Source organism: Rhipicephalus microplus, chromosome X, assembly GCF_043290135.1.
Source record: "Rhipicephalus microplus isolate Deutch F79 chromosome X, USDA_Rmic, whole genome shotgun sequence".
Taxonomy (NCBI): Eukaryota; Metazoa; Arthropoda; class Arachnida; order Ixodida; family Ixodidae; genus Rhipicephalus; species Rhipicephalus microplus.
Window position 1 is genome coordinate 495,492,167 of NC_134710.1, and position 12,587 is coordinate 495,504,753.

The following is a 12,587-nucleotide window of genomic DNA, read 5'->3' on the forward strand; positions in this document are numbered from 1 at the left end:
GTATTTACCTCATTCAATTTGGATAGCACAAAATGCGTTTTTCTTAATCGATTGTTGTACACAAGCTGGAATTGCACGAGCATGTGTCCCTACATTGTTCGTTTGTTGCTAGCGGCGCCTTCAACTATTTTTTTAGGGGCAAAGTCCCTTATGCCGTGGGTCATATGTCCCACGTCGTTGTAGTCGTAGTAGCCAGTTGCTTTGCATTGCATGTCAATGAAACGGTGTGACAGCATATCCACGGAGTGAATGATGATAAGTGGGACAAAGTGGCCGCAAGTCCATCCGTGATTTCATGGGTCCGTCCGTCCAACCATCCGCCTATGCGTCGTCTGTTCGTTCATCCCAGCGTTCGTTCATCCCAGCGTTCGTTCATCCACCTGTCCGTGCGCCCGTCCATGTATCCGTCCATGCATCCGTCCGTGCGTCTGTCTGCCGTCCATCCCTGCGTTCATCCGTGCATCCGTCCGACCGCTCATCAGTCCCTGCGATCTTGCGTGCGTCTGTTCATTCGTCCATCCATCCGATGTCAGTGCGTCCTTCGGTGCATCCGTCCGACCATCCATTCGACCATCTGTCCCTGCGTTCATCCTTGCATTCGTTCATCCATGCGTCCGTGCGCCTGCCCATCCGACAGTCCATTCGTTCGTTCGTCTGCGCGTCTGTCCGTCCGTTCTATGCTGTCTCCGTGGATATGCTGGACGGACGGACGCATTGGCGGATGCACATACAGACCCATAGAATGACGCAGGAACGGATGCATGGACAGACGCATGGATGGACGCACGAACGGAATCAAGAACAAACGGACAGATGAAAGCACGAACAGACGCTTCGCCCCACTCATCATTATTCCCTCCATGGATATGCTGACATTTTTTCTCACGATAGCACGTATTGATTATTCTTTTCTTTCTGCTAGCTGGGAAACAACAAACTGTTTCTACACTTTTGTGAAAGGTACACAAAACACACATAGAAATATCACGCGACATAGGTGCGCGTGTTTCACATATTTAACCTGTATAAGTAGCTACCGGCTAGCCCAAAAAGACGCTTATTCTTTGTGTTAACGCGGCTGGCGTCAAGGGTATTTTTCTGCTGCGAGCAACTCCAGATGCTAATGTCGCTTTAAAAATGAAGACTAGGTACCATAAATCTAAGACCTTCACTCTCTTGATGCGAAAACTTTTCATTTCTCTCATGTTGTTTCAGTACCACACGTTTTGACGCAACAAACTCTGTATGCAGCCGTGAAACACTCGTTGGCTGGCCATTGTAACTATAGGTGGTTTGCGAAGAAGGCATTGTAATGGTGGACTCTGTAGCAGATGACGTGGTTGTCTCTACCTTACAAGGCGGTGGAGGGCGGCGCACGATTCGATGAACCGAACGCCGGCCACGCGGCGCAGTGTGCAGGGTAGAAGTGGACGGCCCTGTACAAGCAGCTGAAAACTTTCCTAACCCCAACGCTCCTTTTCCATGTTTCTCAAACACTCCTCAAAGTTTATCTTGCTGCTAGCATCCCTGTACTCAGGCGATGTTCATCGCATGTCACCGTGTACCCCCGATTTTGGGATATTCCCGTGCGCTCCCAAAGCAGGTCCACCTATGGCACGCAGCTTAATTTCGAAACTCGCTTCAACCTCTGATTTCATTCACAAGACCGCATTGCTGAACTTCAAACCCAGGACCATGACATCTTTTTGAATTCCTCTTACAACGTCATACATAGTATTGTCCCATAGTGCTCTTTTCTTCATTACAACTGCTTTTCTGCTACCTTTAGTCATTACGTATCTTTTGTGCTCCCTTAGGTACTCACCCCCGTAATTTATCCATACGCCCAAATATTTGCATTTATTCACTATTTAGAGCATTACTGCCTGTATCTTATACTCACTGCCTTTGTTATAATTACAAATCTTGATTGCCGCCTTTTCCCACTCTCGTTATCCCAGTGGAGTCACTGTGCTGATCGGTCCATCCTCACCTGCTACGGTGCTTGCAGCGCTTTCTTCGTATTTAAATTTTTCTCTCATCATTGTTTTTATATATTCTATTGCCTAATCCCCTTCTAACTTAACCCCTTGAACTGTAGTTATAAACCTCTGTTGCTTGCTTGCCTCATTACTCGAAGAATTGAGATGCTTCCAAAGTTTTGCAGCTGCCTTTCTATCGTTTTTGTTTATTTTTGCCATTCATTAGGCCCCCTTTCTTTTTTTCACTTATCAGATCGGACGCTTCCCTTCTGCAGCTCAATAAGAAATCCCATTTTCTTTTGACACCATCTCACCATATCACCATATCACCATATCATGGATGTGGCTGTATCCTTTAGATGGGGCGGTCGCTAGAGCAACTAAGCCGTAATACTTCATGAACAAAAACTAGATTTATTTTTTCCTTTAAATAGTAAGGTGGAGGATTCGTACTTTGCAGTGAAGGGTTTAACTATTACTCGTGCCTTGACTTTAGCCACCAATCAGATAACCTCCTTCTAGTTAATTCTATCCGCTTAAGTCTATTTTGCCCTCTCTGTCCCTAAACCCAAGTGCTTTAAAAAACTTTGCACCATCACCCAGAAACATAGGGCGAATCTCTTTACAGAATATCATCAAGTGTTCGGCAGTTTCTTCTTCCTCTCCACACACACTGCATATAATGGTTACCGCTTCGTATTTGGCCCGATATGCCTTGGTTCGCAATACTCCCGTCCTGGCCTCAAACAGTAAAAAACTACCCCGAATATTATCATAAATCCTTTCCTTGGCAATTTCCTGCTTAAAAGTTTGATAGATGTCTAGTGCGGACTTATTAATCACACCAATTCTCCACATATCGGTCTCAGCTTCCTTCACCTTCTTCTTAACCAATAATTCTTTTTGGTTTAGCACCCCGCTGTTTTCAAAGTATTTACCAGTCAATTTTCTGGTTCGCTTCCTCCATTTTGTATCAACATTCTACATGTACAAGTAGCTGAATACCTTCCTAGCCCAATCCTCCTCCCCCATTTCTCTCAATCGCTTCCCAAATTTTATCTTGCTGCTAGCTTCCCTGCCCTCAAATGATGTCCGTCCCATATCACCTTGTACTCCCTGATTTGGTGTATTACGTGAGCTCCTAAGGCAAGCCTACCTATTCCAGGTTGCTTAATTTCTAATCTTGCTTGAACTTCTGATCTTATGCACAAGACTGCATTGCCGAACGTCAGCCCAGGAACCATGACCCCTTTCTATATTCCTCTCAGAACAACATACCTACTGTAATTCCACAGTGCCCTGTTTTTCATTACCGCTGCAATCCTGTTACCTTTTGTCGTCACGTATATTTCGTGTTCCCTTATGTACTCGGCCCCATTGCTTATCCACACGCCCAGATATTTCTATTTATCTGTTATCTCTAGCTTGACCTGTATTCTAAGCTCACTACGTCCATTGCCTTTAAAAATCATGACTGCTGAGATTTCCTTACTGAATCTGAAACGTAACCTATCTCTCTCATTACCGCAGATGTCCACCAATCTCTGCAAATCTTCCTTGTTGTCGGCCATTAGCACTATATCATCTGCGTACATCAATGCTGGTAGTGCCTGTTCAATGAGTTTTTCTTGATTGACGAAAGAGAGGTTGAAGCACAGTTCACTTCCCTCTAATTTGGCCTCTAATCATTGTAGGTACATCATGAATACTGAGGGTGACAGGGGACACCCCTGCCTAAGCCCCCGTTTTACCTCTGTAGGCTTGGATACCTGTTTTTTCCTCTTTATAACTACCTTGTTACCTTTATAGATATCCTTTGAAAGATTAGTGACTGCATCTTCCACGCCTTGTGTGTCCAGTATTCCCCACAATTCCTCTTGAACCACGCTATCGTACGCTCCCTTGATATCCAGAAATGCAAGTCACAGGTGTCTGTGTTCCTTTTCTGCTATTTCAATGCTCTGCCTCAGTGAGAACAGATTGTGTTCCAACCTCCTGAGTTTCCGAAACCCATTCTGCAGTTCTCCCAGCACCCCCTCATCCTCTATCCATGCGTGCAGTCTTTCCTTTCTAATCTGCATCACCAGCCTGTAGACCACTGATGTCACTGTTATAGGACGGTAGTTGTTTATGTCAGCTTTGTTCCCCTTTCCTTTATAGGTCATGCTCATCCTGCTAAGTTTCCATCCATCGGGAACTCCACCATCGATTATTATTGCGGAAGGATGGATGGATGAATGGATATGGCTTTACCCTTTTGATCGGGCGGTGGCTAGCGCCACGAAGCCGTAATACTTGATGAACCAAAGCTAGATTTATTTTTTTTCCTTGAAAAGTGAGTTTGAGGATTCGTACTTTGCAGTGAAGTGTTTATTTTCACTCGTGCTTTGACTTTAGCCACCAATCAGATAACCTCCTTTTAGTTAAGTCTACCCGCTAAAAGTCTATTTTGCCCTCCCGGTCCCTAAACCCCAGTGCTTTGAAAAACTCTGCGCCATCATCCTGAACTATAGGGTGAAGCCCTTTACAGAACATTATCAAGTGTTCGGCAGTTTCTTCTTCCTCTCCACACGCACTGCATACTGTGTCTACCTCTTTGTATTTCGCCCGATATGTCTTGGTTCGCAGTACTCTCGTCCTGGCCTCAAACAGTAGAGAACTATCCCGAGTATTATCATAGATCGTTTCCTTGGCAATTTCCTGCTTAAAAGTTCGATAGGTCTCTAGCGCGGACTTCTTAATCATGCCCATTCTCCACATGTCAGTCTCTGTTTCCTTCACTTTCTTCTTAAGCTATAGTTCTTTTTGGTCTGGCCAACTCCTGTTTTCTAAGTATTTACCAGTCGACTTCCTGGTTCGCTTCCTACATTTTGTATCGACATTCTTCGTGTACAAGTAGCTGAAAACCTTCCTAGCCCAACGCTCCTCTCCCATTTCTCTCAATCGCTTCTGAAATTTTATCTTGCTGCTAGCTTCCCTGCCCTCAAATGATGTACATCCTATATCACCTTGTACTCCCTGATTTGGTGTATTCCCATGAGCTTCTAAAGTAAGCCTACCTATTCCACGTTGCTTAATTTCTAATCTTGCTTAAACTTCTGATCTCATGCACAAGACCGCATTGCCGAACGTCAGCCCAGGAGCCATGACCCCTTTCTATATTCCTCTCACAACATTATACCTATTGTAATTCCACAGTGCCCTATTTTTTATCACTGCTGCATTCCTGTTACCTTTAGTCGTCCCGTATATTTTGTGTTCCATCAGGTACTCGGTCCCATTGCTTATCTATACGCCCAGATATTTTTATTTATCTGTTATCTCTAGCGTGACCTCCTGTATTCTAAGCTCACTACCTTTGTTGTCATTGAAAATCATGACTGCTGATTTTTCTTTACTGAATCTAACATCTAACCTATCTCCCTCATTACCACAGATGTTCATCAATCTCTGCAAATCTTCCTTGTTGTTGGCCGTTAGCACTATATCATCTGCGTACATTAATGCTGGTAGTGCCCGATCAATAAGTTTTCCGTGTTTCACTAGAGAGAGGTTGAAGCCTTGTCCACTTTCCTCTAATATGGCCTCTAATCCTTGTAGGTACATCATGAATAATAAGGGTGACAGAGGGCACCCCTGCCTAAGCCCCTGTTTTACCTCTGCAGGCTTGGATAACTGTTTTTCCCACATTATAACTACATTGTTACCTTTATAGATACCCTTTAAAAGATTAGTGACTACATAATCCACGCCTAGTGTGTCCAGTATTCCCCACAATTCCTCTTGAGCCCCACTATCGTACGCTCTCTCGATATCCTAAAATGCTAGCCACAGGAGCCTGTGTTCCTTTTCTGCTATTTCGATGCGCTGCGTCAGTGAGAACAGATTGTCTTCCAACCTCCTGTGTTTCCGAAACCCAATCTGCAGTTCCCCCAGCACCCCCTCATCCTATATCTATGTCTACAGTCTTTCCTTTATAATCTGCATCGCCAGCCCGTAGACCACTGATGTCACTGTTATAGGACGGTAGTTGTTTATGTCAGCTTTGTTCCCGTTCCTTTATAGATCATGCTCATCCTGCTAAGTTTTCATCCATCAGGAACTTCACCATCGATTATTATTTTGCTCACTGCCTCTCTCAAAGCCTGCTTAGACTTCGGACCTAATGTCTTTTCCAGCATAATTGGAATGCCATCTGGGCCTGGTGATGTACTACTAGGAACCCCTTTCTCAGCCTTTTCCCACTCTCGTTGTGAAAATAGAGCCATTGCACCACTTGATTTGTTCTTGTCTATTGTGGTGCATAAGGTACTTCTTTGTTGAAAATTTTCTGTCACCCTTGTTTTTTATATGTTCAATAGCTTCGTCCCCTTCTAGCCTGTAGTTATAAAACTCTGCTGTAGGCTGTAGTTATAAAGCTCTGCTCTAGGCTTGTCGCATTTCTTAGGGAGTTTAGATGGTTCCAAAATTTCGCAGCGGCCTTTCTATCTTTTTTATGTACTTCTGCCAGCCACTGAGCTCCCTTTTTTCTAATCTTTTCATTGATCAGAAGGGATGCATCTCTTTTGCAGCTTTGAAAGGTTTCCCATTTTCGTTCAACATCATCTGTCAGTTCACCCCGCTGCTTAGCATGTCTGTGTACCCTAGAGGCTTCCTGACGTTTCGCTATGGCTTTCCCAACTTCCTCGTCCCACCAACTTTCGTGTTTGTGTCTTCTTTTCCGGGGTGACTTGTCACGCGTCTTAGTAAGCTCTAGCTCAAAGAGTCTAATTAGATTCGTGTATGTCTACACTGTCCTATTATCCTCCGTGATTATTTCTCAATTTGTTTAGAGGCTATTTCAATTTGCCTTTCTAGATAAAAATTTTCCTGTAGTTGCTCATCTTGTCTCCTTCCCACTTTCACTGCTCTACCAAAACTTAGTTTGATACGTTTGTGATTACTACCCAGACTTCTAGAGCCACCTTCATCTATGTGCATTCCCCTGAGCTTATCATACATCCTATGTGACATCAGTGCATAATCTATCGTCGACTGCAGCCTTCCTACCTCCCATGTTATTTGCCCTTCACACTTCTCGGTACTGTTGCAAATGATCAAATCAAGCCATTCACACATATCCATGATCATTTTGCCTGTCGGGTCGGTATACCCATCTACATTTTCTATGTGCGCAATCATGTCTCCTAGTATAATTATCTCGCACTCTCCTCCTAACTCCTGAATGTCCTTGGATATACACTCTACCGTTGCCTGGTTTTCCTCTCTGGCCTTTGCTCCCGTCCACAAGTACACAAAACCAAGGAGTGTCATTTGACCTGCCACTTTCCGTTTTAGCCATACATGTTCCTTGCACTCCTGCTTGATCCTTTGCCAGTCTGTACTGTTATGAATGAATGCCCCTATACCACCCCCCTGTTGCTGCTTTCTGTTCTAGTACAATATTCCCACGCGTAGTCCGGATTGTTCGGAGGTTGTTTCATGTCCCTGAGATGTGTTTCTACAAAATCGTATACCATCGGCCTCTCTTCCCTTAGCTGTTCTTCTATCTCTTCCCACTTCAGCCTGTTCCTACCACCATGCACGTTAATATACCCTATGTCTGAATTGGCTCGGCGCTCGTGGCTACATCTATTTATGCCCCGGACTCTACCTATCTTAGATATTGGTGCCACTTTGGAATCGTATCTGTCCATACTACCTGTCGAAGAGTTTCCGTGGTTGTTTCCCTAGTTACTAGCTATCCTGCACCCCGAAGGGCTCGCTTGCCCCCCCCCCCCCCCAAAAAAAAAGCTACTGCGCGTCCTGCAAGTCGCCAACCCACCTCATGACCTAGCCGGCCATCGAAGTGAATTTTGTCTCGTTGAAAACCACCCCACCTATGTACCACTCTGTTTATTTCCACCAGCTCAAAGCATTTCTCTCGACTCATCCACCATATCTCTTGGTCTGCGTTGACAACCGCTCTTTCCAGGTTGCTATCATGCACCGGTACCTCCGGTATCGTGCATATCACTACCTGTACCTTAGGAGAAGTGGCGCGCACGTCATCGACGCCTTTCGCCAGTGTGGTTGCTAGTCCTGCTGTATATTCATTAAAACATCGTTTAAACCACCTGAAATTATCACGAGGTTTCGTCTATCAGCTGTAGTTTTGAGTTTTGCGCTCGCTTGCCTCATGACTGCTCCAAGCTTGCGTCCTGGGAACGCCCCTACTGCAACCCTCTTGTCACCTCTTACCCTCTCTTCGATGGCTTCTGTGCATCGATTTAAATTCGAGTCCCCGGCGATTATCACATGCTGTGGCTTTTCAGCCGGAGCGTCCTGCACCTGGGGGCTACTTGCACCTGTGACGCCGGCTGCTATGTCCCCTCCAAGCCCCACCACTACCTTGCTGAAGCTGGGCATTGCGACAATTGAACCGACTAAACCTGTTTTTTACAAACTTGCTTGCTCTTCCTTCTCCACCGTTCTGGTAGCCGGTTCTCTACTGTTCTCTCCGTAGGCCGCTTCTTTGTTCAGCTTCGCTAGTGCTTCCACGGCGGACTTCAGTCTTTCTCCCATTGCCCTCGTTTTCTCTTGCTCTGTCACCAACGCAGTCTCGAGCTCGGCGATTCTCATCAGCAGTTCACTCTGGGCAACCATCATTTTCTCCATTTTTTCCTCGACCTCACATTGCCTACACTTCGTGTCAGCCTCTTCTCCATCCGCTTCTACGCTTGCGTCCACTTTCAAACCTGTTACGATGGCGGCGCCCATCGTAACAGCGCCACCTACAGAGCTGTGGCTGAACTTCAGCGCCGGAGCAGTAGACGCGAGATGCGTGGAGCCGACTCTTGTCGTCTGCTTGCACGTTTGTGCTCACTGCTCAGTGTATCTGTGAATAACTCAGATACACTCACTAAACTAGACAGCAAATCAATACGACGTGTTTTTGTTGAGCTAGGCAGAGTGCCGTGCGAGAAAGACGATGCCGCGATGGTTTCACGAGGATGCCTACCAGCGCTAAACAGGTTTACTTTTACTCTTTCTCCTTCGCATGCGAGAGTATGTACATAATTATTGGGAACATGGAGTACATTATGCGGTAATCACAAAAAAACGCGCCATGGAGCTTTTTATAAATAAAAAAATAAGTTGAGGTTTATAATATTCTGTGTTCTTATAAAGCTTGGCTTGTGTCGGAAATTAGAGAGAACTATTTGATCATTCCAAGTACCACAAGCAAACACCTAAAGTTCAGAACCTTGCTTTTTTAAACGTAGTTTACCGGGAAGTTTGGCAGTTGGTAAAATGTTTGCCAAGGACATTTAACTCAATACCAGTGTCCTCTACCTTTGATCGTTTGGCGCTGCTATTATCGGTTTTTCAGTGATAATACGGCGAGGTCTTGGCTTTATTTCTGGCCACGAGTCAGTAAAACATCCGTTGAAAAACGTAAGGTGTTGCATCAGCAAGCCACAAGAACCTAGGCTGGTGACGGTTGTCTGGAAATTCGAATATAGGGTAGTGTCACACCTGCCGACCAATCCGCTGCGAAAATAATTTTCCTAGACTTATTCACTACTTAGCCATTGTCGATCTCCTATTTATATAGCCCTCGCCCATTCTTGCAGCCGTTCTTCGTCAGACGGAGCATTGAAAACTGAATTTTTCTTTTTACACAGTATTGATTCACAGCTCGCAGCAAGCGACAGTCACCGCTTTTCTGTTGATTCAGCTGTTTCTGTCTACTAAAACATGCTTCTAAATTGTCTGTCTTTCTTTCCCGTAAAGTAGTTCTGTATGGCACTTATATATCGAAGAACGTGTGAAATCTGTCCTCAAGACACACAATGAGTGATTTTAGGCACGTGCCGAGCTACGATTGCAGATTATCTGTTTTTTTCTTTCTACCACTTAATTTCGTTCTACAAAGAGCATCGGATTGATAAGTGGGGTTTAACGTTCCAAAACCACTATATGATTATGAGAGAAGCCGTAGTGGAGGACTCGGGAAATTTCGACCACCTGGGGTTCTTTAACGTGCACCCAAATCTTAGTACACGGGCCTACAACATTTCCTCCTCCTTCGGAAATGCAGCCGCCGCAGCCGGGATTCGATCCCGCGACCTATGGGTCAGCAGCCGAGTACCTTAGCCACTAGACCACCGCGGCGTGGCTACAAAGAGCATCTGATCCAGCATATGTAAAAAAAAATACTGGCCGTAAAGTGCTCTACTTACTTCATTTTGGTTTGGCGAACCGCGCTCACGAAAAACTTTCATAGCACGTCTCCCGCTACCAACTGCCAAAAACAGGGAAGGCCGCACAGACCCTTTCCTCGGTTTCCTGTTCTTCATATGTCTCAACCATTTTCTGCACACATAGGGACTCATGCTGGGACCGGGAAATAAGAGACGCTACAACCTGTTCTTATTATTCACTGATGCCTTTCATTTATTACTAATTTTAAACGGCGTACACACATGCTGCCCGCGTACAACAGCCACCACGCAAAATTATAACGCATGCTTCAGACACCCGCGACGTGCAACACAGGGTACATAAAGGAAATAACTCTGACATTACCATGGTGAGACAATACAAACAAAGCACACGATGACGTACATGATAAAGTTATCAGTTAATGAAACTGCGTCATGTCTCATCGCGCTGCCTCCTTCCCCGCAAAACTCGTCTTAATAAGGTACATAAAGTCTGTCTTATGAATGATTCATGTTGTCGGGGGCCTTGGAGCTGGCTGTTCGAGTCGGGGCTCAGGGCCTCTTTCTGGAGTCACTGTCTAATTCGTCAAGGTCATCATCGTCTTCGTCATTGTCGCCTTCGTCGTCTTTCACGGACATTTCCATCTTAGACCTCTTTCATAGCGTCCCAATTGCCTCCTCGTCTCCCTTCCCTAACTTTCATTCCTCATCATACCGTCCCTGCCTCAGTTATCATCTCATCGACTCTCATTGCTATCTCTTGACATCGTTATCTTCCTTTTTCATTCCATCCCTTTCACCATCTCGATCGCATCGCAACGACCTGCGATCGTAGTTCCGCGGTCTCTTTTCGTAGGACACGACTCAGCTGCTCCACGGCACCTCCGAGGCACCTAACCAATGGCCACTGCTGATGCGACATATTTCTCTGTCAGTCGGTGTGTCTAAACTTTGATGACTGCCCCCGCAGCCCACACCAGTGGACCTCTATCAAGCAATGTAGAGCAAGTAAGAATGTGTAGAGGAACGAGAGACGAGACGGTGGCCATCAGGCCATGCCGTGGTCACAGGCTTTTATTGGGACGCGGGCATAGCGAAGCGGTATCGCCTACAACGTCCAGCCAGGTTCAAAAGCTAGGCTGTTCTGCTTTTGCCGGTTTAGCTCCTGGCCTGGATGAACGCTGCAGCTGCGACTATGCCTACGCCTGCGTCCTAAATAAAAGCTGTTACCTCAGCAAGGGCTCTTCGCCACGGTCTCCCATTTCTCAACAAATGTATAAACTTCAAATTCAGAGAGAGAAACGGAAGAGCTCTCGATTGACAAGTGAATTACGGGTGACCAGGAGTCCCAAAGCGCGCCGTCATTATTGGCCGAAGCCTGCAGTATTAATGCGGCGCCAAAATGTTTTCGGCCGCCCCAATTGCCCCAGTTTCCGGTGCTCGACGACCCGACGTCCATTAAGTTTTGACACCTTCATGCAACCCGGTGACTCCTGCACAATTCTCCGCAGCCGCCGAGTTTTGTCCTTTAACGCCACAGGTGGTTATCAGGGCAGAACGCTGTAATGAGCCCGGGAGCCACGGAGACTGACGGAATGTCAGGCCTCGCCCGGCACAGGCGCTACAGCAGGGTCGCTTGTACACAACCAACAAGAGGCGCTCTGCTGCCCTCAAGGCATAAATCTGAAGGGCGCACATGGTGCATTGCCAACGTAGTGTCTGTAGACAAGAAGCTGCCACACGGTCTTTGTGTTTGCGCGATAGGCCCATGAAACCGTCGACCGAATTTTTCGGAACTCCACTCCATTATTCGCATTCGTTACCCCGGGAGTTATTCATTTTTGGCAAGGCGTGGGTTGAATAAATGGACGCAAACATCTTGAAAGATCCGGTGTCCAGTCAATGTTAGCGGGGACGTCCTAGCTGCATCCAATTGCATGGTGGAAGTGCCGAGTGGCCGATGTAGCAGACTACACCCGTGTCCTCTCGTGGCGGAAAACAAAGAGTTCTCTGGGTCGCTGTGAGGATCACTGAGCAAAAATAAACATTAAAACCTTTAGTCAACCTTAAAGTCCCTGAAAAAAACCTAAAGTAGCGCCAACCACACCGCTTCTCCTCTGCCTCCTCCACAATTGGTTTAATGCCAATTTAAAAGAAATAACAAGCGAAAAAATACCATGGTAATTTGGAAGTAGTGGCATTTTTCTTGGTCCTTTGTGCAGTCGCGGGAAAGTGACGAAGACATGCGAAGTCATGGAGTGCCATCAACTGATGGGAAAGTTTGAATCAACACCTAGAAAAATGTGATGAGCAAGCGGCATTGGTTGTGCTTCTAAATTTTGCAACTTAAAAGAGCCTTCACCAAGTCATATGAAATTTTGCAGTTAGACTCTGGATG

General features: G+C 45.9%; 1 long non-coding RNA gene across 3 annotated transcripts in view; it reads left to right on the forward strand.

Moving 5' to 3' along the window:
• The window catches only part of LOC142776735 (uncharacterized), a 142,375-nt gene that overhangs the window by 45,997 nt on the left and 83,791 nt on the right, over positions 1-12,587 (forward strand). The window lies entirely within an intron of this gene.